The 25,966-nt window shown below is 37.6% G+C and overlaps 1 long non-coding RNA gene across 4 annotated transcripts in view; it reads left to right on the top strand.

Moving 5' to 3' along the window:
* LOC132691500 (uncharacterized) overlaps positions 1-25,966 on the top strand; it is a 1,565,096-nt gene that overhangs the window by 540,182 nt on the left and 998,948 nt on the right. The window contains exon 6 of one of the 4 annotated variants that reach the window (XR_013554853.2): positions 7,320-7,385. The exons of the other annotated variants lie outside the window; for them this stretch is intronic. This is a non-coding gene — a long non-coding RNA (uncharacterized LOC132691500). Of the gene's footprint in view, positions 1-7,319; positions 7,386-25,966 lie in introns of those variants that run through there. 4 annotated transcript variants of the gene reach the window in all.

Below are 25,966 nucleotides of genomic sequence, written 5' to 3'. Positions count from 1 at the left end.
GTAACTACACAGCGATTTCAGATACATTATGTTGTTGATGTCGTTCATATGTTTATATCCATCCTCTCAAGCGTCCCCATGCCCAATATCCTCACCTCCGCCAACACTGCTTGTGGAAAGCGCTCATTGTTAGGGAAGACTGAGCATGTACTGCTTGTGAGTGTCCATCTGTCATCACATCTGTACTTTGCCTACAATTTCGGGATAGATGTGTGAAGTTGAAGAAAAGCACTATATTTTAACGTTCAGTTTCCTTCTCTACATAATGTGAAAATGATAATGTACTACCCCCCTTGCCTTTAGAATATTGAAAAGAGCAATTTAGTAAGTACGAAGAGATGTTCTCTAAACTGAAGGATCAGTTTCACTGTCATTGAAGGCAAGGACTGTCTTGGTTATTGTTTTGTGCCCATTTCTCTGACCAATACATTTAGTAGACTTTGAATAAACGTTCACTGAGTGAGGTGAACGAACCAGAATCACCTTAATAAACACAATGATTTCACTCAACTAGGAGGTCTCATGATACATAACTTGGAAGCCTGTCTTACAGACCGTGAGCATCAAAGCATCAATTCAGAAGAAATTAGGAATAGTAGGTTTAGGTTTATTAGAAGAATTCATTCAGTTATCTTAAACTGGTCCTCTCAGGAAGTGTGAAGTTTGTTTGTTTTTTGTTTTTTTTTTTCAATTCACAAAAGAGTTATATATTTGCTATGTGCCACTGTTGGGTCATAGAATCCTATAGTAATCTTATAAAGGCGGTATTCTGACTCTCCCCATCATGTAGAAGAATAAATGAAGGCATAGGAAGGTTAAGTACCTCGCTTTTGGTCACAGCAAGTTGACCACAGTAGTCTTGCTTCCAGACTCCATCCTTATCATGTGATTCCATACTGTGTGTCTATACGTGATGGGTTGTTATACATGATGGACATGTGGGGGAGAAGTGAAGTAAAGCAAAAATAAAAATAATTAAAAAGATTGTGAAAAGAGGCAAGGGAAATCGTAGTGCCATTAAGAAAAACCAAGAATTGAAGACCAGCTCTATTGAGTAAATGTTTTAATACAAAATGCAGGGTCTTCATAACCTGGTTCCTAGTCTACTTTTATACCTTCCTTGTCTATCCCTCTTCCATAGACACCCATGATTTATTCGTGACTGGAACTGTTTTCTAAGATCTCTCTTGATTTTCCCTCTTCTTGCTCTTGGTTCTGTAACCCCCATCCCCATGCCATCCCCACCCTTTTGCCCAAGACGAAACTCAGACACTACCTCCTCTGGGAGTGACTCTCATACAGTTGGGTAATGTCTTCTCTGTGTTTCTCTTGCACCTTTTGAGAACTTGATTCTAACAATTGCACTATGTTGCTTAGAGTCATGCTGGTCTTTGGAAGCTTCATATTGCTGAAAAAATAATTAGCCTTGAAAAAAGAAGAGTTGCTGTGTTCTCTGTTGAGGGTAAAGCTATTCTGTATTCTAACTCAGCTCTTGAGACTATATATTAATAAAGATAAACAATATCTTAAATATTTTTCACGTTTTTCCATTATATATTCTCTCCAGTTCAATTTATATATAAGGGAATGGGGGCTCTGAGAGGAAGAAAAATAAAACTCAAATTTATAGAACTTTTAAGTGATAGGATTAACTCTTAAATACTCTTTAATAAAATATTATTAGCAATAAAAAGGTAATGCTTATTGATGGTTTACCAGTGAAAGAGCTATGTGGGTAAGCTGTGTGGTTATTACCCCCCAATTATTCCATGCGAAATTCTGGAACTAGTGCTAGAATACAATGAGGATTTCCATTATGCACCCTGAACCGGGAGAAAAAACTGAAAAGCTTATGGGAGATCTAGGATCTAGCATTTTATTTACATCATATTAAGAGAGAAAGTAAAGACTTGTATTATTTGAAACAAGTGTTCAGGTTGTGTTATCTGTGCAAACATTGGAAACCAGGTACTTCTGCAAATAGGAGCTGCCTTCCTACAATCAAGTAAATACAGGTTACTCGAGGCAGTACGATTAGATGAAGATTTTAGCAGTATCTCAGGACTTTGCTCTTCTGATCCCGGGGAGGAAAAGTCATTAATAAATTCTTCAAAAGCTTTTTTTTTCCCCCCTCTTTGGTCCTCAGATCAAAGGTAACATCAAACTATAGGCATATTGTACTTGGTAATTGCAGAACTAGGGATGGAGTAGGAAATCAGGTCAGATAGATAGCGTGGGAGCAGCAGGTTACTGGGTAAGACTGAGGTGCACATCTTTAATCAGGAGACTGAGAGAGGTTTCTTTTCATATGAATGAATATATAGTAAAACAAGGGACTTTCTGTTTTAAAGGACAGTTTCCCAAAATTCCATACTCGCCCTTCCATAAAAGGCACAGAGTCATATCCTGAAAATCTCAGGACACATTGGTGTTTTTGAGGTTTGTTGACCTCGCCACAAACCAGTGTGTCAGTGTCAAGTGTGGTCTTACGTAAATCAGTTAGTTTAGGTATCATTTTTTCTTTAAAATATTTGAGAAATGTCCTCATCAATCTTTTCCCTTTCCTTGTGAGTAGAAAGGAACAGCACAGTAAGAAAAAGCAGTTGTGCTAATTCAAGTAGCAGGGTCAGCAAATGCCACGTTGTAATGGATTTTTTTAAACATCTTTATGACGCTACCCGTCGCTCATCCTGTGCTTTGGTAGTTCAGAAATATGGCAATTATTAGCCAAACAGACAGGGTCCTGGGCTCTAAATGCACAGGGACTATAATTTTCCAAGCATTAGAGCCCATATCCTGTTGTCCTCACTATTTTGAGGTCACCAGCACTTTTTTCCAGTATTTACATCTTTCTTTCTTTCTTTCTTTCTTTCTTTCTTTCTTTCTTTCTTTCTTTCTTTCTTTCTTTTTTTCTTTGTAACAAATGAACATGAGATCTTTAATGGATTCCATAATGCGCATTTGGTGTTTAGTTTTGTTCCCTACTTGCCTCTCACAGGGTTCACTCACGTGACAGGGACTTGTCTGTTTTGGGGCACAGGGTGAAGACTCATTGGGATCCAGAGGAAAATGTCGCTTTTAGAGATGAGATACATATCTACCCTCTAATCAGAGGGCATGAAGCCTGAGGAAATGTTATTTAAAAAGAGAAGTGATGAATTTGTGTTCATTATTTAAAAAAAACCTTTTATTGTATTTTAATTTACAATGTTTTCTTGATGAAGCTAGGCTAATTACGTACCTTATATTTTAAATAATCATAAAGACAACTATATATCAAAATTAGCAATTTTATTAGATTGCATTTATTTACAAGATAATCCTTTGAAAACACCAATTTATATAATCTGTACACATTCCTGCAGAATAGTAATTACTGTACCATCTAGTCAATTAATATTGCAAATCATTTTATTTGAAATAAAATAGAGCACTGACAAGAAACAAGTAAATAATACTTCACATCTGCCAAGCTACTTCTTAGCATTTTAAAGCAAATTGTATTAAGCTTTCCAAGAGCATTCTATGTAAGTAAGACAGTCTCTAAAAGTAAGATGTTCGGTTGGAATGTCTTTGTTCCTTCAGTCGTTAGGATATTCTTTAGGGTATAATTGCTGCAGTGAGTAATTTTTCATAAATCATATATGATGTATTCTATAGCATAGAGATGAAATTTGTGTTTAAATATGCAGAAAGATAGACTAGTGTTAATGTTTGTTTCCAATTTGTACTTTCTTAGCACAGCAGGACACTAATAATAGGGCAGGGGAAGGAGACACTGACTTCTCAAAGTATCTTCCAACTCCTGTTTTCTGCTTACTCTAATATGAGGTGGGAGGTCAATTGAAACACAAAGGATTCATTTTGAAACAAAGATAATGTGTTTATTCCAAACAGTCATTTATCTGAAATTGACATTGCTTATGACCTATTGAGGCTTGTAGCAAATCACTACTACATTGGAGCTAATTTCCTATAGGTGGTCTTTAGTACAGCATAGACTGTGATGGGGCTGCTGGGTAGTTTTTAGTTGTCCTCAAGCTAATTGTGCTTGAAAGTCATGGTGGAAGAGTGTGCCAGACTGGAGTCCCCACAGTTATTTCTTCCAATTATCATATTGAGATGAGTCCATTCTCTGACCTTAGACAAGATGTGAACCTTCCTTAGCAACATCCATTCATTACAGCCAGGGACTTTTCTAAGGACATAGTGGCCTCACAGATCTTATATTCTGCTGAAGGGATTGGAAAATAAATAAGTATATGAATATTTAAATAAGATCATTATACATTGCCACTGGTGCCCTGAAGGAAATAAATTTGCTGCTATGAGAGAAACTAAAGAGGGTAGATCCGTTTCAGGCTTTGTCTCAGGACAGTATCTATTGGAAATGTGTAAGTGCAGAGAACAGTGAGATTCAAAACCAGACATACGATAATATCTGGTCCACTTCCCTCTCAAGCTTGTTAGAAGACTAATCTGAGGTCATAGTTGAAAATGAAATATATATGTACCGTGTTGTTAATATTTTACAGGGAGTAGAAAGGTGGTTTTCCTTACCCATTCCTCAGAAGACCGTATGCATACGACTGACCTTAGTCTACACTTAGGGTAGGAATGAGGATGGGACCGGAATCAGGAAATCGTAGCAAATCTAGGAACTTCGATAATGTAGTTTGGCACTGTTTGGTGCCCCTAAAGTCTAGCTCGGTTGTTCTAGTTTATAAAAATCATTACGTTTAATGGTACTTTGTAATATACTAAAATCCATTATAATATAAGCACATGCAATTTTTCATATTTGTGAATTCTATCAGAGGGTTATTTAAGTTTTTAAAGATTTAATAAACACTAATATAGAAAACCAAGCAGAAGCACAAAAACATTTTTCTCTAACAGCAGGGCCCATTTAATTTAATCTTGGAATACATGATTTATCCTTAAAGAGAGATACTGTTAGAAAAAAATGAAAAACATTGTTCATGGCCATATGTTATTGTAAAACAGCATATTTGAATATTTTAAAGACACTAAATTTGGTCCAAATCAAAGTAGGCTTTTTTCTTTTGTTGACAGTATGAAGCATATGCTGGGAATATGAGCCATAATTAAGCAGTAAGACACAACAGGGTGTGTGTGTTGTGTTGGGAACGTGCCACATACTGGGTGTGTAAAATGTGAGGCCAAGAAGAGAGAAGCCCACAGCCACTGCTGTGGCGGCAAAATTCCAACCCAGCCTGGGAGCATATGCCTTGCGGCATGCTTTGCCTTCCGAACATGCCCTTATTATGAATCCTCTCACTTTATACTATAAGAACATTTTAAATCGTTACGCTTTGGGCCAAACCCAGAAAAAAAGAAATTTCCACAATGAGACCTTTTTTTTTTTTTTTTTCCTTGTCTTGTATGTTAAAGGGTTTGCTTTACATGATTTCCTGTGTTGTCAAGGTATGCTTTAGTAGGAATATAGCTTCACTACTGAATACCAAGTAGACAACTGAACACAGGCCATTCACACCCAACAGGGGAGTGCTCACTCACAGGTAAACCTTGAACACTTTCACACAATTGAAAACTGAAGTCATTTGTTTTGCTTCTCCAATTTCAGGAAATAGGTTTGGCCCTCTGAAGTTCTTAAATAAGACCAACGTAAATCTTGTTCCAAGGATCCTCTGAGCTTTTAAAAATGGTGCATAACGCGAGAGAAGAGAGTGGATTTGAAATTCACCGTGTCTCAGTACATTTTCAGGAATATGTTTGGAGAAATGGGAAGAGAGCGATGTTGCCTTTTGCTTGAATGAACATTGTGGTGTTGATTTTAAGAATTGGTAAATGACACAGGCATATTCTCTGTCTTTTGACCACCTATTTAAAAATGCGCGTGGCAAGGAAGAGAAGGAAGATTTTTTGATAGGCGAAGCCACAGAACGCACCCTGCAGATATAAGGTACCATTGTTAACTCTGAGAGAGTCAATATGGATCTTTTTAATACATATGTTGACCAGGAATAGCAGTGGGTAGAATACAGTACACATGATTTGTAATAAAACTAGATCTAGTCTGCGTTGCTGAGTATTTCTTTTTTAATTATATATCCTTGTTCAATTAGGAAGGACCATAATTAAATGAGGCTCTGTTTGTGGCCATATACAGTAATCAAAATGCCAATACTCTTAGAGATAGGATGAATAATGACCTTGAACTAGCCTGAGAAAGTTAAAGAATTGTGAATTTCTTGTAGAACATGATTGATTTGGGGAACCCTTTGTAAAAAGCAAAAAAGTCAACTAGGAAGATATCAAACTACACCCAAATTTATATTCTGGTATTTTCTAGGATGTATTGAGATTTTTCAAATAAAGCTCTTACAATTTCATAATTAAAAATCTTGAGATACATTGTGAATTCAAAAAGTATATAATGCATGTATATATTTGCAGCATAAAATTTATACCTCTAAGAAAAAGGAACAGTGTCTTAAGAAGTTTAAGCTGTGTGAAATGGGTTAGAAAATTCACAGGGGACTGCATTATAAGGGAGGAGTAGGTGCCATAGAAACAGAGACAAAAACTCAGAGCGGAAGGCACTACTCCTCTTTATGGGCAAGTGAAGGCAGTAGTTCAGGTGTGAACTACTCATCAGTGGATGAGTAAGGGAGCAGTAATTTGGGCCGTGATCAGACAGTATTTAGTAAAGTGATCATGCCGGGTGGAGGGGTATAGTTTTAGGTATGGTTTGTCCAGACCTAAATGGGTGGCTAGAAGGTTGGAATGTTGTAGAAAGAAGGGCTTTTTTGGCCATTGCTTTTGATCACCTGCCTTTCAGAGAACTGCAGTGCTCTCAGAGTTGGTGGTTGGCTCAAAGATGCAACTTAGAATGAGCCCAGACTTGAATGTGAATTCACTGACTTGACAGTCCATTGCTTTTTTCAAGCCATGAACTGACTCAAAAGGCAGAATGAAGACACATTTTATTTCAGCAGCAATAGAAAGCCTGTGAAGAATTCTGCATGAGATAGGAGGGAGGGAAGCAGTCAAGAGTCTCTCAGGGTTGTATGTGGGAAGGATTGGGCTCTTCTCCAAGACTGTCAGTTCCAAAAGCAATGAAGTACATTCATTCATGAAGATAGAAGTGTAATAGATTATTAAGAGGATATTGTGACTGTGTGGGGATTTTATGTAGATCATGAAATAGTAAAAGATAATTGCCAGACCAAAGGAACTGATGATCTAATCTACTGGAGAAACTTGATTTTCTCCTGCTTGAAGGGAACTTTTCCCTACATCTGTACTCGTGCCATCTTCTCCCTCAATTGTAGACCATCGTCTTGAGCAAAAATAATCTATGCATCCGAAGAGATAAGAAAACCAGAGGGAAATGGAAAAGTAAGAAGATATTTTTATTCTTAGACGGAATAAAGTAACTGATAATCACGAATACCTGTAAAGCCAAATGGAAGCCTAGACTATCAGATTTGGGGCATGAACAAAATTAATAAGCCACATTTGGCATTTCAGGAGAGTAAAAAGTTCACAGAGAGTTTTCCTTTTTAGAAAGCCATGTTCTGGTTAGTAGTTTCCCCAATACACTTGTCTTAAAAATTAGGGCTGGTTGATGAAGTAAAGATACTGCTGTAGACGTTTGTGTTTGAGGTGACAGCTTGTGTTCTCAGGCCCTTGAACTTCTTTTGGGTGGCCGTGTGTGTGTGTGTGTGTGTGTGACCTTGCTCTTTATTTCTCACAGAGTGGCTCCAGCCTGGGGAGACACAGGTACATACATGATGAACACCATTCACTTCCTTCTTTGTAGTGTTGGGGGAGCAACCAAAGGGTATTTTGGTTGAAAACACCCCAGGGAGGGGGCGCCAGGGTGGTTTAGTTGGTTAAGCATCTTGCCCTGGGCTCAGGTCATGAGCTCACTCTTGGTCTCAGCTCAGGTCATGATCTCTCATAGTTCGTGAGTTTGAGCCCCGGACTCTGTGCTGTCAGCACGGAGAGTCTTGGGATTATTTCTCTCTCTCTCTCTGTCTCTCTCTCTCTCTCTCTCTCTCTCTCTCTGTCTTTCAAAAATAAATAAACATTTCAAAAAAGAAAGAAAGAAAAGAACTCCCCACCCCCCTGCCCCAGCAGGGGCACAGTATTTTTTATGATCAGGAAGGAAATGAAAATAAGCAAATAATTAAGGAAACAAAGTGGGGAGAAGATAATTTGAGGTGAATAAACTGAAAAAGAGATCTGTTTTTGCAAAATAGTTATTGTTAGTGGGGCAAGTGAGAAATAAGTCCGTGAAATGTTCCTGTACCACGTTTGCTTTTATTCTCCTACTGCACACTGGAAACTGAATGTCCTCTGGAAAATGAAAAGGAATTGTTCATTCTTTATTCACCATCATTGAGCCTGAAAATTTCAAGCAGGCTGCTCAGATGGAAAAGCCACAGAAAACATAGTGCTGGTCTAGTCCAGGAAGCGGATGTGAAGAATTTGCTAAGCAGCATACACCTTTCAAATACACTTAAAACATAAACTGTGAGATAGGGATATTTCATACCTTTTCTTTGTTATATTTCAGAATTACCTAAATTTACTGAAGGCATTCTAGGCCTATTAGACTCTTAAGTGTGAATTAATTTGAAAATGATTTGAAATATTGTATTTTATAACTCGTGGGATTTAGGGATGTTTTGGGGGGTTATGGAGGTAATTCCATATAATTTTTTTAATTGTTACATTTATTTTTGAAAGAGAAAGCATGAGTCAGGGAGGGAGGGGGGGGGTGGGGTGGGCAGAAGATCCGAGACAGGCTCCAAGCTGTCCCCAACGAGCCCGTGTGGGGCTCAAACTCACGAACTGAACTGTGAGATCATGACCTGAGCTTAAGTCGGACGCTCAACCAACTGAGCCACCCAGGCAACCCAGTAGTTCCATATAATTTCTGACTTTGTACCCGTCATTGCACTGGACCTGGGAGAGGATGTAGCCCAGGCAGTGAGACGGGTGTTCAGACAGTGGAGTAATGACACTAACAGCCACTGTTTATTAGTGGTTATTAGGTGCAAGGCATATTCTGTTCTTGTTTCACGTGCTGCATCAACCATGCCCAAGCCTCAGTGTTTTATTTTTACTTGCTAGATCAGGCAACCCTACCCCTCATAGAAATAAGAAAATTAAAGAATTCTCCCCAAATCCCAGAGCTGGTAAGAATGAAGCTGGGACTGGAACTGAGGTCTGTCCGTTTATTTATTTATTTATTTTCTTTCAGAGCCTGTGTTTTAACTTCTATAATGCAGCATGGTTCTCATGAATCAGTGCAAAGACTCAATGCGCAGAAAACATAATGACAAAAAAAGATAGGCAGAATTTGTCTCATCGATAATGACTTCTGAATACTGTTAGAATGAAGAAAAGTATAGTTTAGTTTTCTTTGGATTTAGATTTGACATATTTATGGTGCCTTTGGAGGAGGATAGGTTTCCCTTCAAGTTGATTTGAATAGACCCTGAATGAGCACAGCTGTTTCGTGTTAACTTGGTACAAAGAGGAATGTGTGCAAAGTTTCAAAAGAGAATGAACAGAAACTCTTGAGAGACACGGACCATTAGGAGGAAAAGAATTCTACCACTGTGGAAAAGGGACATTCTTACCGTAAACCCCACTGGACTGAATGTCGTATGTGGAAGAAATGAATGCATGAATAACTGCTCAGTGTGTGCCCACATTGTGACTAGGAGGGCACTGTCACTTGTGGAGTTGAAATGTGGGGTGAGGAGGGGCGTGGCTAAACCATGACTCTTGGCCACACGAAGCTCAAATGAGACAGGTGCCTGAGACAACCTGGAGCCTTAGGCAGCAGCGGGAGGAGTTGATGGTGTCCAAGGGCCCAGACTATCTGAATCGAATTCCCTGCTCCTTCGCGTGCTTCGTTCTGGCGGTATGTGTCCCTGATCAGTCTATTCTTCTGTAAAACGGGGATAAGAATAATACCGGCTTCTGGTGAGAAATGCAAATAAAAAAAATAATAATAACCGGCCAGCCCAGAAAATCTCCCCACAGAAGCAGAAGAGAAAGAAAAGTCTTATTACTGAATGAGCATTTTTAAAGTAGAATGTGATGCACATCGTAGGCATTAGCAAGGGTGGAAAGAAACCTCACCCGTGTACGTAGCCAAGCGGATGAAGCTCAATACCTGCCTGTTGTCAAGATCGATCCAACAGAACGTGACAGCAGCCTTGGTCACACAAAGTCCCACCTAAATTTACCTGAAGATTGGCGTTACTGTGTGTGTTAGTTAATTGGCTTTCCCGAATGGAAAAATACATTTCTTATGTTTCGAATTTTTTTAATATTTATTTATCTTTGAATGACAGAGAGAGTGAGAGAGAGATAGAAAAGTAGCAAAGGAAGGACAGAGAGAGAGAGGGAGACACAGAATCCAAAGCAGGCTCCAGGCTCTGAACTGTGAGCACAGGGCCCAACACGGGGCTCAAACACACAAATCAAGAGATCACGACCTGACCTGATGTCGGACATTCAACTGACTGAGCCACCCAGGTGCCCCCAAATTTCTTATCTTTCTATGATGGGGGTAGTTGCACAACTTGAGGCAGAGTGTCTGCTGAAATTAGGCTCCTGCTCTCCCACTGATACTGGCAGACGGGGACTATCTTCCTGGAGGAATACATTTCAGAGAGATGATTCTCAAGTCCTTGAAAAAAGACCTCCCTGACTCCTCTAATGCAGGAAGGCTTAGCTTTTAAAAAGATTTATATAGGGGCGCCTGGGTGGCTCAGTCGGTTGAGCGTCCGACTTCGGCTCAGGTCATGATCTCACGGTCCGTGAGTTCGAGCCCCGCGTCGGGCTCTGTGCTGACTGCTCAGAGCCTGGAGCCTGTTTCAGATTCTCTATCTCCCTCTCTCTGACCCTCCCCTGTTCATGCTCTGTCTCTCTCTGTCTCAAAAATAAACATTAAAAAAATTTTTTTTAATTGAAAAAAAAATAAAAAGATTTATATATGCTTCAACCAAGGAGACAAAGAACTTCGAATTATAAATTTAAGTAAATTCTCTGCATAATGGTAGGGAGGAGTCCATCCCCTTATTTTCATTACGACAATTTAATCCTCTTATTTTTAATTTATATTTATCCTTACACTTACCAGATAGAGGAAGGTGTTTGGTACAGTAACTAGGTTATCATAGCTGCTATAAAAATATTAATGCTATCATTATTACTATTACTGTTGATTATATATGTGTGTGTGTGTATATATATATGTATATAAAGTTACATATAAATGACAGTACATTCAGTTGACAAGATAGGATTGTATAATCACTGATATACATGGACTTTGTAAGTGTGTGCATGTGCGTGTGTGCGTAGAGTAAGCCCCACAAAGGACCGGGCGTTGCAGTTATCAGGAAGGTATTAGAAAACAGAGCCATGAATGGGCCTAGAACTAATTGCTAGCTGTCTATAGAGTGGAGAGGGGTGCATTTCAAAAAGGGAGGAGGCAATGAAACTTCCAAATATGGATGGAAATATATCTGCCCAGGGGTTATTTTGGAGAATATAAATTAATGGCTCTGACCTAAGGGCGAGTCTGTGTTTGGGGATAGTGACAGCAATAATGCTGAGAAATTTTGGTGAGAGGTATTTATGGAATTTTTTTTTAATATGAACTTTACATTTCATGAAATGAGAGAGTGTCATCTAGGAGCTGACACAGGAGGAGAGTAATGTGCTGAAAGTTTTTTTTTTTTTTTTTTTTTAATATGTTAAGTTTCTCCTTGGAGTGCACGTAAGATGAATTTTGTAAAAGCAGGGTTCTAGGTGCACTGGATGTTAAGGAACGTAAGGAATGTGTGAGGTAAATAAGGTCCCAGCTGGGGTGATAGTGGAGAAAATGGAATGTTACAGTCAGTGTCAGGATAGAGAACAGAAGAAATCAGAATGACAGAAAAGTGGTAAGCCTGTAAGGCTACCTAAGAAGTAATGGTTTTGGAAAAAAATTAATAACAAAGGGCACCAGGACACTGCATCTTCTTATGTAAAGCTCCAAAACAACGGGCAAAACCATTTAGCAAAGTCTGTATTTTTAAGTTGGCATATTGTATCAATTGATTAATCAACTGAATGGAACAAATACTAATTTATAATTATAATATGTTATATATATATATACACACACGCACACACACACACACAAATTAAAGTCCCTCTCAGAGATTCCTAGAGGTTACTTAGTGACAGCCTTTCATTTGCTCACAGGTAGCCATCTTTAAATATGGGCATTGGAAGCTAGATATGGTTGTTGAAATGACGATCGGGAAAGATAAGGGGCAGAGGACTGTCAGGACTCCTGACAACCTTTCACGTGTTCACACTGTCAGTCTGCAATCACTTAGGAGACCAGGTGTTCTTTACTCATTGTTTTACCTCAGGGCCCAGCACCTGGTCTGATGCTGGGTCTCCATGAAGGCTGTTGAACTGGTGCAGGAAGCACCATGTTAACTGAGAATTCCTGCTCAGCAGAGTTCTGAGATAGCAAAGGTGGTTTGGTATAGATCCCCAACCACCACCAAGGGCAAAATTGATGTCTACTGAATTAGAGCTCTGTGGTTATCCTTGTTTCTGCAAAAGAGTTTGGCCGAATGGGAATAGAACCAAAGAAAGCAGAGAGTGAAATGAATACATCATTAGGCTTTGAGTATGGAAAACTCAGTAGAATGTCAGAAGAAAGAAGTTCGTTTTGAAAAACTATAATACAACCCCCACTCCATCCAACTCTCTGTTTGCAATTTAAGGGAATTTCTCCAGTCACTCTTCCCAGGAAGAATTGTAGGTACCTCATTAAGCTGCCTCTAAATTGTATTGTATGAATATTTTATAAGGCAATTTTGTTCATCTAATCATCATATTGAGACGGATTAAAGAGAAGAGGAGGGTAGGTTCATTTCAGATATCTGCACTATTTGTTGTTGTTGTTTAAAGAAACTTTCCTTTCCTCTACAGAATCGGATTTCATTATCCTAAGGACATTCATGCTTTATTCAGAATTCTCTGCCTATTTGAATTGGCAAATTCAGTACTGGTTCTTAACAGTGATGTCTCAGAGGAACTTTCCGTTTCTATGTTGTCAGTTGTTTTTTTCTGTTTTGTTTTGTTTTTCTTTCCATCACAGGGGGTGGGGGGAAAGTCCTAATGCTCAAGTGCCATAGGCTTTGGCAAAACATACATCCTCTACAGAAAAGTTCACACTCTTAAAACGTTTACATGTCCTCCTTGCTAAGAAGAGTAAGAATCTTCAATAAGAGCTATATGGTCACTATTCAAGATGGTATTTCTTTTCCAATTTTCAATAATCCCATGTGAAGCCCTATATACTATTTCCCTTTGTTTAGAGATAGTAATGTAATTTGATCTCTAAAAATCAGAAAGAATAAAAAAAAAAGACAAAGGTAATAACTGTGTTATCTAGCAATATTGAAAGGAATTAAATTTAAAAAGAAGAAACTTTTTTTTCAAAAAATAATCTTTAAAAAAACCCCAGTACAAACTAACATTCTTTCTATCACTAACCCTAGATGTAGTAGAATATTCTAAGTAAACACACCTACACTTTTTCTGGATGGAGATGCTCCCTTAATGTGGGGAAGATGTAAGAAACATCTTCCTTGAAAATTTATGTTGTGATTTAGAATGATTTTATGCTGTAGATAAACCACTTTTCTTCCTCACTTTGGGATAAAAACAAAGGAAGCAGCAGTCCCAGGTACTCCGTTGTCGAGAATTCCTGTAGATCATATTAATTTCCTGGGTGTATCTTTTCAAAGAAATAGTCGGGAATGACAGCCTGTGCAGTGGAGGGTAAGCAGAGTAACAGATGTAAACCTCTTGAGAACCTGATAATACTTAGGAAGGAGAGGAGGCTTTGGGTCAATAAAATGTGACCAGTTATCACGTAAAAGAGAAACCATTTCACTCAAGCTCAGAACACAGAGCAGCATTTGTATAGTACAGGTAGGCAAATTTAAAAAGAGTATACTGAATGATAATTGTAATACTGTTAATTGTGTAAAACTGTAATGAACGTACTCAGGAAATACTTCTTCCATAATCTTTGGCACCTGGAAGAACAAAGTTATTTTCCGTGGAACGTTCATAACATTTGAAATGAGGTCTGTGTGTGTAGAGTGTTTAATTCCTTTTTAATGAAATATAAATAATAGTGTAATAAATATAGTAATATTTGATCATATATTTCCTTATATTAGAAGCTTATGGCCATAAGCTTTGAAAATTCAAATATACTATATGCATGTAATCTATGTTTACATATATTAAACATATATTTATATATGTCATATTCCATATGACATAGTCATTTCTGTTTGCTAAGTTATCTTATAATTATCTCAAAATTTTATATAATTATATTAAAGCTGTATCTATCTATCTATAGATAGATAGATATTTTTTTTCTTTTTGACACTCAATACTTGTAAGAATTAACCTCATGAATGGTACTTACCGATCTTACTAAAACTTGCTTTTCTCACCAGCAGGTATTTTTAGTTTCTGTTTGCCTGGATTTTTATGTACTCAGCCTGTGAAATATACCCTGGGCCAGTCTGTTTATATCAGCATGACTTTCTAGCAAGTTCTGAAAGAACAATAAAAATGAACAGGTCAGATGTGTCATAAGAGGTATCTAAAAGTACAGTGTTCTCTGTTAGATACGATTCTTTTAGTATTAAGTAGCTCCTATTTCTGGGGTATATCTACATGAAAGGAGTAAACCTAATATATTTTGCTACATAGTATGTTGCCATGCTTTTGGCATGTGTTTAAGCTCAAAAGATTGAAAAGAAAATACAGTCAGAGCAAAGGATGCTACACAAGACTCTAGTCACTTTGTAGTCAAATGAGTCATGCAGTAGAAAGCCCTAGAACCTGCCTGCATCCCCACCCTTTAGATCTACATAAACTTGGTTTGATCTCCTTGGCTGGAGAGTTAGAGTGTGGTGGACTCATTTCACAAACTCAAAGGAGGTTCCCTAACATTGGTAAATACTCGTCCCTAAAATGTGAATTGACTCATCATGAGAATTTACTCGCTTTTCAGGGTGTAGGACACTACAAGATGTTAACAAAGCTCTAACATTTCCTGCCTCTGATAGGTTTACAAATTCACTTTTATGGTGAATGATAGAAGGAGGGAACCTGTTCGGGGAAGGAGATAGTAAGTATATTTTAAATGGAAATGAGCTTTAAAGCCCTGGCAGAGCACGTAGCTTGAGGAGTCTTGGGAGTGGAGGAGGACGGAGGGCTGGTGTTCACATTGAGAGTCATTTCGTAGGAAGCTGACGATGAAAATAAGGAAGACAGAGTGAGCAAAGGTGTAAGGGCTGTCCCTTTCTAGGGCTGGCAGGAGGATGGGTATCGCTTGGGGAGGAAGAGATTCAATGTCAGAACTGGGTAGACGAAACCCCCGCTGAAATATTAAATCTCAAACAAGTCTCCAAGATGCCAAAATTTTGAGGAATAATCCTTGGTATCCTCCACACTGGCTGTCTCTGTAAGTCTCTTGATGAAGCTTTTTAATTCTATCCAGAAATCCTCTTTAGATTATAAATCATCCTACTGGAGAATCAGAATCAATATGAAGTCCAATTCCCTTATCCTCAGAGAGCATTTAAAAAGGCAACTCCTTTTCTCCCAAGCATACACCTCAATGGATACATCACTGCACCCATGCTACAGAAACCCAACTGTTCAAAGTCTAATCGAAAACCTGAGAAAACACCCTCACTCAGGCATAAGTAAGTGTGGCTGCTTGGTTTTTAGCATGATGCTGTGTTTAAGTGCTCACCAAGCTTTGGAAAAAAGAGTTAATGATGTTTATATGATTTGACATTTCCCAACACAAAGAGAAAAAGGACCATATATTTAGAGTTGTTTAGACTAATGATACATTCTGGCTACATATGGATAAACAGAAAATAGGCAATTACATGTTTATGTAAATACTGAGAAATAGATTAAGCTGAAACTATATGATTAAAAAAGAAATCTTCGAAATCTGATTGATAGCCATATATAGTAGATTATGAATTAACCTCTGTGCTTATGTGACTTAAACAACTATTAGTCTTATTTATGTTTTATTTGCTTTATTTTATCTAATGTACATTAGATATAATGTAATATACATCTAATGAACGTTAGAAAATAGGACTTTGCATATAGTAAAAACTCATTTTCTGGTAAATCTGTGTGCTCCAGATTTAGTCATGGGTCTAACCCCTTCCCCCCGCCCCCCCAGAGTAAATTTTGCAAACCATAATCTAGAAAATATCAGAAGCATCTTTAGCTTTTATTCATTTTATTGTCCTAATCCATGGCTTGCCTTACTATATTGGAGTTATGATCAAATTTTTCATCTCAACATTTATGAAAAATCAATAGCAGGAACTCAGATAGACGGAATTTAAATTGGTGTCTAGAGAAATTCCTCAGTGCCCTCTTCTCTCACTTATAGGAGAGGCCAGAGTTGTGGCTCCAGAGAGTATCTACCATTTACAGGCCAATTTTCAATGAGGTAATTCTAGTCATAAATCTTAGTGGGAAACACTGTTGTTGAACACTGTAGGTGTTCCATTAATTGAGAGGAATGTTGGGTCTGGGATGATACTCTACTTACCCAGGGGCCTACTTGCTTCCCTGTGTTTGGGTGCGCTCAGCTATTAAAAAAAAAAAAAAGGCACTGATTTAACTCTGGCCATTGCAACTGGGATTTCCAGATGCTAAGTGCTAATGCATGATTTAAAAGTATGCTATTTCCTAGTTCCTTTTGGGCAGCAAGGCTTTTGTCTTCAAGCTAGAATACATCAAGGTCGCTTGAAGGTCGGACTGAGAATAAACCACATGATGCAAACTTCTGTGGTTGGGTTATGCTCCATGAACAAGCCTGTGGTCTCTTAACTACTACTTGTAGGTTTTTGATAACTGTTCCTTTAGAGAGTAAAAACAAAGTTGTTTGATTATGGTTGATCCAGTATTTCTAAAAGACTAAAATATTACAGTTTAGAATCAATAGTGAGGATAAAGGAAACTTGAATAGTTTGTAGTCATTTTAATTACAGCTATTAAGTCCTAGAAACCCCAATACTCTAAGTTTCAGAAATTAATTTTGTATTAATAGTTTGGGTTGACCAATTGTATACTTAATAACACATGTCACATCAAAGTTCTCAAATGGCATGCAATTCTGATGCAAGGGTTTATGCTTTCCTTTATAGAAACTCATTATTTGATGCACAAATCAAAAATTACCAAAAAATAAAAATGCCGCTCAATCTCCAATTGAAGAATCTTTTTTTTTTTTCATAATGGATTGACTCGGTGAGGATAAGAAATGAAAGATATTTGAAGCTTCCCTGATATATAATTCTTGAATTGCATCTTTCCACTGTGCTTATATGCCTTTCCCATCATATTATGAGGTATAATACAACTCTATAAAGATTGGCAATAAAGAAACATTAAGTACCAGAAATTAATTTCCTCAATGGTTCCTGAAAATTTTCATTAGCCTAGAGGGTTAATTTTATAATTTTAGTGCAATCATTATTTATCATCTCTTGGTTTATGGGAAAGAATTAGAGTTATTAGCTATTAAATTATCCATGAAAATTTGACACTCCTCTAGACCAAACAAACCCTGGGGCTTGCTGATTTTCCCAGTGTGAAACATCTGTGGCTTCAACTAGAAAGAACTTAACATTGTCTAATTAGATTTCCAAGATTTATAAGGTTCAAATGCTCTGTTATTAGAAACCTGAGAATTAGCACAAAAGTTTAAATTCTTATTATTTAATTATATTTAAAATGTCCTTTAAAAGAATGGCATATTTTTTGGAGAAGCATTGATCTGTAAACCATTGACATCAACCAAGAAATACCTATGAATGCAAGATTGGTCTTAGATAACATGCCTGATATAAATATGTACAAAATCATTATTTTAAAAAAGCAAATGATTTTGACAATGATTGGAAAGTACTGGAGAAATTTTTAAAGCTAACATTTTCTCCAAACTATTGAATTAAAGACACATGTATTTGCTAAAGATGTTGATAGGTCTCTGATTGTTGATTGATTATCTGAGGAATAGAAGACAAACAACATCAACTTAAAAATTATTCTACAAACTTTCACATCTGTTTTCCCTGTGTATCTTTACCAAGTTAGTTACAAGAAATTCAGGTCTCAGCTGGGGAATTTTGAACGATGTTGTGATCTCTACTTTATACTCTTCTTGACCTTATCTCCCAAGGAAACCAAGAGAATTGTGTCTCCAACTTTTCCATAGAGGAGACACCAGGATTGAAATGCCCTTCTGTTTTGCAACAGGGAAGACAAGTTTAGATTGGAACATCTGGATGTCCACTCCCATTCCAGGAAGCTACACAAGGTAGCAGAGTATTTTCTGCCAACCGCATAACTACCCTCCGTCTTCACCCTACATCTTCAGAAATTTATCTCATCCAAGTTGGCTCCAGGGGTTGTGTTGACAACAGAACCCTGCAGCCACTAAAGATGAAGGGTCTCCAAATAACTAAAACCAGACATACTGCCAAATAGAGCATGCCGATTTCACCTCAGGGGTGGAACATGTTTATTCTTCCTACCTAGCAAAAAAAAAAAACACCAAAAAACAAAAAAAACCCCAAAACATTATGTCTTATTCGAATGATTTCAAGGACTCCTATTTAATTGATCCATTGTTCAACTTATAAACTGTTATTTAAAATATATGAAACATAAATTCAAGTAAAATGATTCTAGCAGATAATAAATATATATACGTATATGTATTTATAGCTAAATATATAATAAATATATATATGTATATATATGTAGTTATAAATATATATACACGTATAGATGTACTTATATACATGTGTGTATATATATATAAAATATATATGTGTGTAGTTACTATGTGTGTGTATGTATACTAATTTTATTAAAAAGGAAGGTAATTTTTCTCTGGCATTAATTTTTTTTCCATTACCACCTGGAATTTTCTTTAATAATTTTGTTTTTAACAAATTTTTTTTAAACTTTATTTATTTTGAGGCAGAATGTGTGAGCACACACACAGCAGGGGAGGGACAGAGAGAAGGAGAGACAGAATCCCAAGTAGGCTAGTGACCATTAGCACAGAGCCCGATGTGTGGGGCTCAAAGTCATGGACAGTGAGATCATGACCTGAGCTGAGATCAAGGGTTGGACGCTTAGCCAACTGAACCTCCCAAGTACCCCATAATTTTTAATTATGTTTAATTGACAAAAATGAAAATACAGATACAACGAAATTTAGGGAAACCTTGTAAAATTTCCACACAGGGCTAAAGACATGAAATAAAGTTTCAGAAGCTCATTTCTCTCGTAACAATATTGACATATAAAAATATGAAGTGTATGGAATCAAGAGAAGCTTTGAAATCTGTAAGAAAAAATCCTGTCTTTCATCAAGTGAGATAAATAGGTTAAGTGGGAAATTAACCAACCCACCAATGTTTATTAAGCCACAGGGAATAGTAAGAAATGTGTGATTCCTGTACTGCAGGAAATTCCCGTCTCATTAAGAGGACTGGCATAACCAAACTGTACCACAAAATGATTGCCAAAAGGGGGCAGAGATAATAGCAGCGATAAGAATTTTTAAGTGGTAATAATCAATGTGTGCTTACATAAAGATTGAATTCATGGAGGAAGGGAGGACTTAAAACATGTGCAGGAATTAATGGACAAAGTGAATCAGGGATGATCTCCCCAGGCAAAGTAAGAGCATTACATTTAGAGAAGAAAGAGTCAAGGATAAAAAGCCGTAATGATGAAGGTGATTGGTCAGTGGAGCTGGATTAAAGGGTTCAGTTCCTAAAACCCCCTTATTTTCTCCCCTTTATCAGTATGTGCGTTTGTTGCCTATATCCTTGTAAAGATTAAATCCCAACTAGACTGTATTAGTCTGCTCAGGATGCCATAACCACAAAATAGCACCAAGTGGGTGGCTTCAACAGAGAACCTTATTTTCTTACATTTCTGGAGGCGAGAGTCCAAGAAGGGGTGGCTGTCAGGATTGGTCTCTGGTGAGACCTCCCTGGCTTGCTGATAGCTGCCGGCTCACTGAGTCCTCACGTGGTCTTTCCTTTGTGAACACATATCCCTCGTGTCTCTTCTTCTACTCATATGGACTCCAGCCCTGTTGGATTTGGGCCACATCCTTAGGATGTCTTTTAGCCTTAATTACCATTTTAAAAACCCTATCTCCAAATAAAGTAACATGAGGACAAAGGCTCACACCTATGAATTATAGTGGGGAAGGGAAGGGCCACGATTCAGTCCCCAACACTGACTTTGCAACTTTAGCTTCAATTTCCCCAGATGGGACTAGGAGGTGATCTTAGAAGGAGAATATCCTCATAACCTTCCCATCCAAACTCCCCCCGCCCCCGCCCTGCTTTCCATAGTTTTGTTGAAATCTAGAACAGCTAATGTGCCTGCCACCAAAACAGTTAATTAGAGGATACATCTTTGGAAACGTGGCCTTCCAAAGAAAAGACATGGTGAAGATAATTCTCCAATAAAGCTGACCTAGTGCTCACCCACCCGGATTAAGTTTTTTTTAAAATAGCCTAATTGTACAGTCTCCGGGTTAATATTTCTACCAAGGCACTAACTTGAATAAGAGACCCTATCATGAATTAGAACTGTAACCTTGTTTGTCTTTGTTCCTTCTGTTTTTCTATTTAAAATTCCATTCTAAGAAAATGGAGTAGTGTACTCATCCCTTTAAAGAATCTCAGTGGTGGAGGGCAAGATGTGTTCATTAATGTCTTTTGGAAATCTCCTTGGCCTCTTTAACTTGAGCGGCAGCAGAAAAGAACGGTTTTGTGTTCTCTAGCATGGGGAGGGATATCCAGAATATGACTTTGTGGTTGTGAAATAAAGCTCTTTTTTTGACCTGAAAAATTTTTTTTTAAATATGTATGTTTTTGAGTGAGAGAGAAAGCAAGAGGGGAGGGGCAGAGAGAGGGAGACAGAGGGTGACAAAGCAGGCTGTGTGCTGACAGCAGAGGGCCCAATGCGGGTCTCAAACTCACAAACCATGAGATCACGACCTGAGCCGAAATTGGACACTTCACTGACTGAGCCACCCAGGCGCCCCTTGACCTGAAAATTTTTAATCAAGCTTCTCTCTAATAGTTATAAAAAGCCAAAAACCTTAAAAAAAAAAAAAAAAAAAAAAATACATATATATATATATATATGGGTTTAGACCTTACCAAAGAGTTTTTTTTTTTCAATGTGTATTTATTTTTGAGACAGAGACAGAGCATGAACAGGGAAGGGACACAGAGAGAAGGGGACACAGAATCCAAAGCAGGCTCCAGGCTCTGAGGTCAGCACAGAGCCCTACGCGGGGCTCGAATTCGTCAACTGCACAATCATGACCTGAGCCAAGGTCAGATGGTCAACCGACTGAGCCACCCAGGCACCCCAGCAAAGAGTTTTATAACAGCAAAAATAATAATCATTCTCTAAATCTGAATGTAACAGGCAGTATAATACAATCATAGATATTAAAACCAATTTTCATATATAACTGCAAAGGTTGCATCCATTTCAGATGTGTTAAAAAAAAATTTGTCTTACAAGCCTCTTATTCTTTTTTTTAAAGACATGAACTTTCTTAAGATTCAAAATATGCTGGAATTAATTGAGACTATTCTTTGGATTTGAAACTAACTCCTAATCATACAATAGGGGCACTTATTTCTTTGTCATTTGGAATTGATGAGGCTGTTAGATGCTAATTTCAGGGTGTCACTAGCAACCATTTTGGGAGTAAAGATTGATTTGAATAACAGTGGGTTTTCCTTGCAGTAGAGTAGAAATACAATTAGAGAAGGAAGCTCATAATTTATCTCAGCTTTATGTAAAAATATTATCAAGAAGGATAAGAGCAAATAACAAATGCTAATATGTTCCAAGAATTATAAATCTTATGTCAGCTTTGGACAAGAATCTGAAATTCTCTTTATTTTATTTTGACTTATAAATGTTGATGAAAGCACTGATGTAAGTAAGTATAGTTTTAGATATTATACCTAGAGTTGGTTTAGCTGTGAGAACGCATTTTGTAGTGTTACCTTACCATGCAGGTATTCAGAATTTAGATCATTACAGAAAGGTCACAGTTTCCCAGAAACATCAATATTACCATTATCTGTCAAACAATTTATTCAGCTTGATGCACCTGGGTGGCTCAGTTGGTTAAGCGTCCAACTTCGGCTCAGGTCATGATCTCGCAGTTCACGAGTTTGAGCCCTACATCGGGCTCTATGCTGACAGCTCACAGCCTGGAGCCTTCTTTGGATTCTGTGTCTCCCTCTCTCTCTGTCCCTCCCCCACTTGTACTCTGTCTCTCTCTCTGTCTCTTTCTCTCAAAAATAAATAAAAACATTAAAAAAATTTATTAAGCTAATAATAGTTATTCTTCAGGATGAAAAAATCATCTTTATGAACCTAGAAAAATTGAAAGTATTTCTTTGCCTCACAGTATAATTCTAGAAGTTGATACTAGAACATTACAGTGTAATATGAAGTGAGAACTTGTTCTTTAACACACGCCCATTAAGAGCAGATTTCTCCAGCAAAAAAGTCTTTGTTTTATGCTTTACATTGGAACCTTTGGTAGTTTAATTAGATTTGGGTATTTAAGGGTTGTAATGATTCTTTAGGTAGAATTTTTCTTCTAAACCAAGGTTCATATATTAAAAACTCTAAATAGTTTCTTTTGAGTAGTTTGCCCTTTGGTTCACTTTCTTATTTTAATCATGTTCTTTCTATAAATCTAACTTAGGGACTCTTACCTACAGTTGTATAATGTGTGGGGAAGGAAAAACTTTCCCTCTATCCGCTTAAATTCTGTTTCTTGGGACTTTGAATTAAGTGGACTAAAGACACTAGGAGAGGGGTGCCTCGTTGGCTCAGCGGGAGAACATGTACGTCTTGATCCCAGGGTCCTAGATTGGAGGCCCGCATTTGAGTGTAAAGATTATTTACAAAATAAATCTTAAAAAAAAAAAAGAAAGAAGACAACGGAGGAAAAGGCTTACAAATTTTATTTGTATTTTGGATTTTGTGTTCATAGGGGCTTCACAGAAAGAAAAAAAAAAAAAGGTGAAATCCCCAAGACGCACTTAGACCCCAGGACTTATATCCCATTTTAACAAAGAGGAATAAACTGTGGGAAGTGAGTAGATACAGGGATTTGAGCATCTAGGGGTAATAAATTAGGGGAAGATGGTTAGAAAATATGTGGAGGAAACTAATGTTAGATAGGATTATGTAGGAAGGTTTGTTTATGCAACCCTTATCTATGCATCACTCTCCCAGTGATCTGGGTAGTTGCTTCCTGATAAGGGAGGGGACACCTTTACAAGGGTAATTTATGTCCTGCTTTTGGGCAGATAGGGGAAGGGCAGAGAGCTCCTTCTATATTTGCTTTTTCTCAGTTGCCTTTTTTGCAGGATTTATTATCTCAGTACCTGGGGTTTGTTGTCTCGCTTCTTTGAAGAGTGAAGAGGGGGACACAAAATGAGCAGCAGGCAGAAGCTTATTAGAGTGTGAGATCAGAAAGGAAGAATTGTATGAAAGTTCTCTTTACCGAGAGGGGGCATTTGAAAGTGAATGCCAGTGACTACAGGCAAAGGTCCTTGTTTTATAAGGTTCTGGTCAGCTTTCCCCTCCCCACCCCATTTCCTCTCAGGTCCTACCCTTATTGGCAGGAGAACTCTAGGGGCCCCGCTGTCCATTCCTGATTAGCTGGATTCCATTGTGTGAGGGATGGTCTGGGGCCATACCATTCCCTTATGGTCTACTGCTTGTTTTTAGTTAGATCTTTTGTCAAATTCCTGAGGGAAAACTGAGGGGGAGGCTGTGGGGGCAGAGGTGGTGTCAGTTGCATTCTTAAGATGAACCTTACACCTACGGGGGCTTGCTGTGGTCAGACACGCCCAGCATTGTTCGAAAATAGGTGTTTTTCCCACCCTGGTACCCCAGGTCCTAATCTTTCCCCCTCTGCCTATTCTATCCTATCTTTTCCGATCATACCTTTACCTCTGAGTAATGCTTATGCCAAAATCTTTTGGGGTGGCATATTCTAATCCTCTTTAAATGTATCTCATTTAGGGGTGCCTGGGTGGCTGTCAGGGAAGCATCCGACTCTTGATTTTGGCTCAGGTCAAGATCTCACGGTTCCTGAATTCAAGCCCTACATGGGGCTCTAGGCTGACAGCGTGGGGCCTGCTTGGGATTCTTTCTCTCCCCCACTTGTCTCTTTGGTCCTCCCCTGCTCTCTCTCTCAAAATAAATAAATAAACTTAAAAAAAATAAATGCATTTTATTTTCTAGAATGAAGGAATAATATGTAAGTTTGTTGAAACACTTGCTCATACCTTGCCTCATTACTAAAAGCATTTGAGGTATTTATCAAGCCATTTAAAAAATAAGCACATGTAGACTTTCACCTTTGTGTGACCCAAGTAACATACACTTTTTTATTTATGAAGGTTCCTTAATATAGGGAATCTTTATTGTATATATGTACTTGTTTCATTATATTTACTATAAATGTTTATTTTTATGGTTTTTATATAGGTCTCATTTGTTCTGTTTGATGTTTAGCTTAAATATACTAAATTGGGGGGGCACCTGGGTGGCTCAGTCGGTTGAGGATCCAACTCTTGATTTTGGCTTGGGTCATGATCCCAGGGTCGTGGGAACAAGTCCCACATAAGGCTACAAGCTCAGCTTGGAGTCTGCTTAAAATTCTCTCTCCCTCCCTCTGTCTCTCTCCCCCATTCACACTCTCTAAAGAAAATAATATATATGTGTTTATACATATATGTGTATGTTTATACACACACACACACACACACACACACACACTAAATTTTAACTGTTGTAACGAAAACTACCTTTGAGAGTGGCTAGAATGTAGGTGTAGATGTCGGACTCCCTAATCTTAGGCAATTCACTTAAGCTTTCTGAGCATCAGCATTCTCAGCCATAAAATGGAGACTTTTTCTGATAATAATTGCAGCATATGCAACTGTAATAAATGTAAAACTTTCCTTTGGTATTTCAGGAATTCTTTTAGCCTATGGTTGAATTTTAGGGAGAAAAACCATTGATTTTAATGTCTTCTTACAACTAACATGGCTCTATATATTCTGTTAGAATTGATGCGTACTATCCATCCACATCCCCACACACATAATAAAAATTTATAGAATATGTTTTTTTCATATTTTCGATGAGAATAAAATAGCATTTCCCTCTATTACTACTAGTGAAAGTTTTTAATTATCTCTACAGTCCTATTTCAAAGTTAAATTATTTCGATTGTTTGAAAATTCCATACTAATTATCATGTAGCCTGAGTTCTACTCACATGTGGACCCTTGCTCTGAAATATTAAAATGTGTGTGTGTATGTTTTAATATTAGAGAGAACTGCCAGTGAATCAGACAGAAGGAACCATGAGGCAAATTAAAATAATACATGAAAACAGGATTAGAATATTTAAACTAATACAAGATCTTATCTTTACTCTTTTTTATCATATTTGAAGTAGGAGACTGGGACTATGTAAGTACTATGCACATTAACAGTAAGTTAATGTAATTTTTTTTTCTAAATATCCATAGGGATATAACATAGCTCGCTATGAAGGAAGTCACTCTTAGAATGGGTGCATTAATCTTGTTTTTTTCTTACTAAATGCATGACAGCTAATATATAAAAACAAAGTGCTTTTAATGGATTGAAATTATTTTATGTTTACAAAATATTCTTGGGTAACAACGCATTTCAAATATGCAACTTT

The sequence above is a fragment of the Panthera onca genome, chromosome B1 (genome assembly GCF_046562875.1).
Source record: "Panthera onca isolate mPanOnc1 chromosome B1, mPanOnc1 haplotype 2, whole genome shotgun sequence".
Lineage (NCBI taxonomy): Eukaryota > Metazoa > Chordata > Mammalia > Carnivora > Felidae > Panthera > Panthera onca.
Note: the sequence above shows the minus strand (reverse complement) of the source record. Positions and strands in the feature narration are given on the sequence as shown.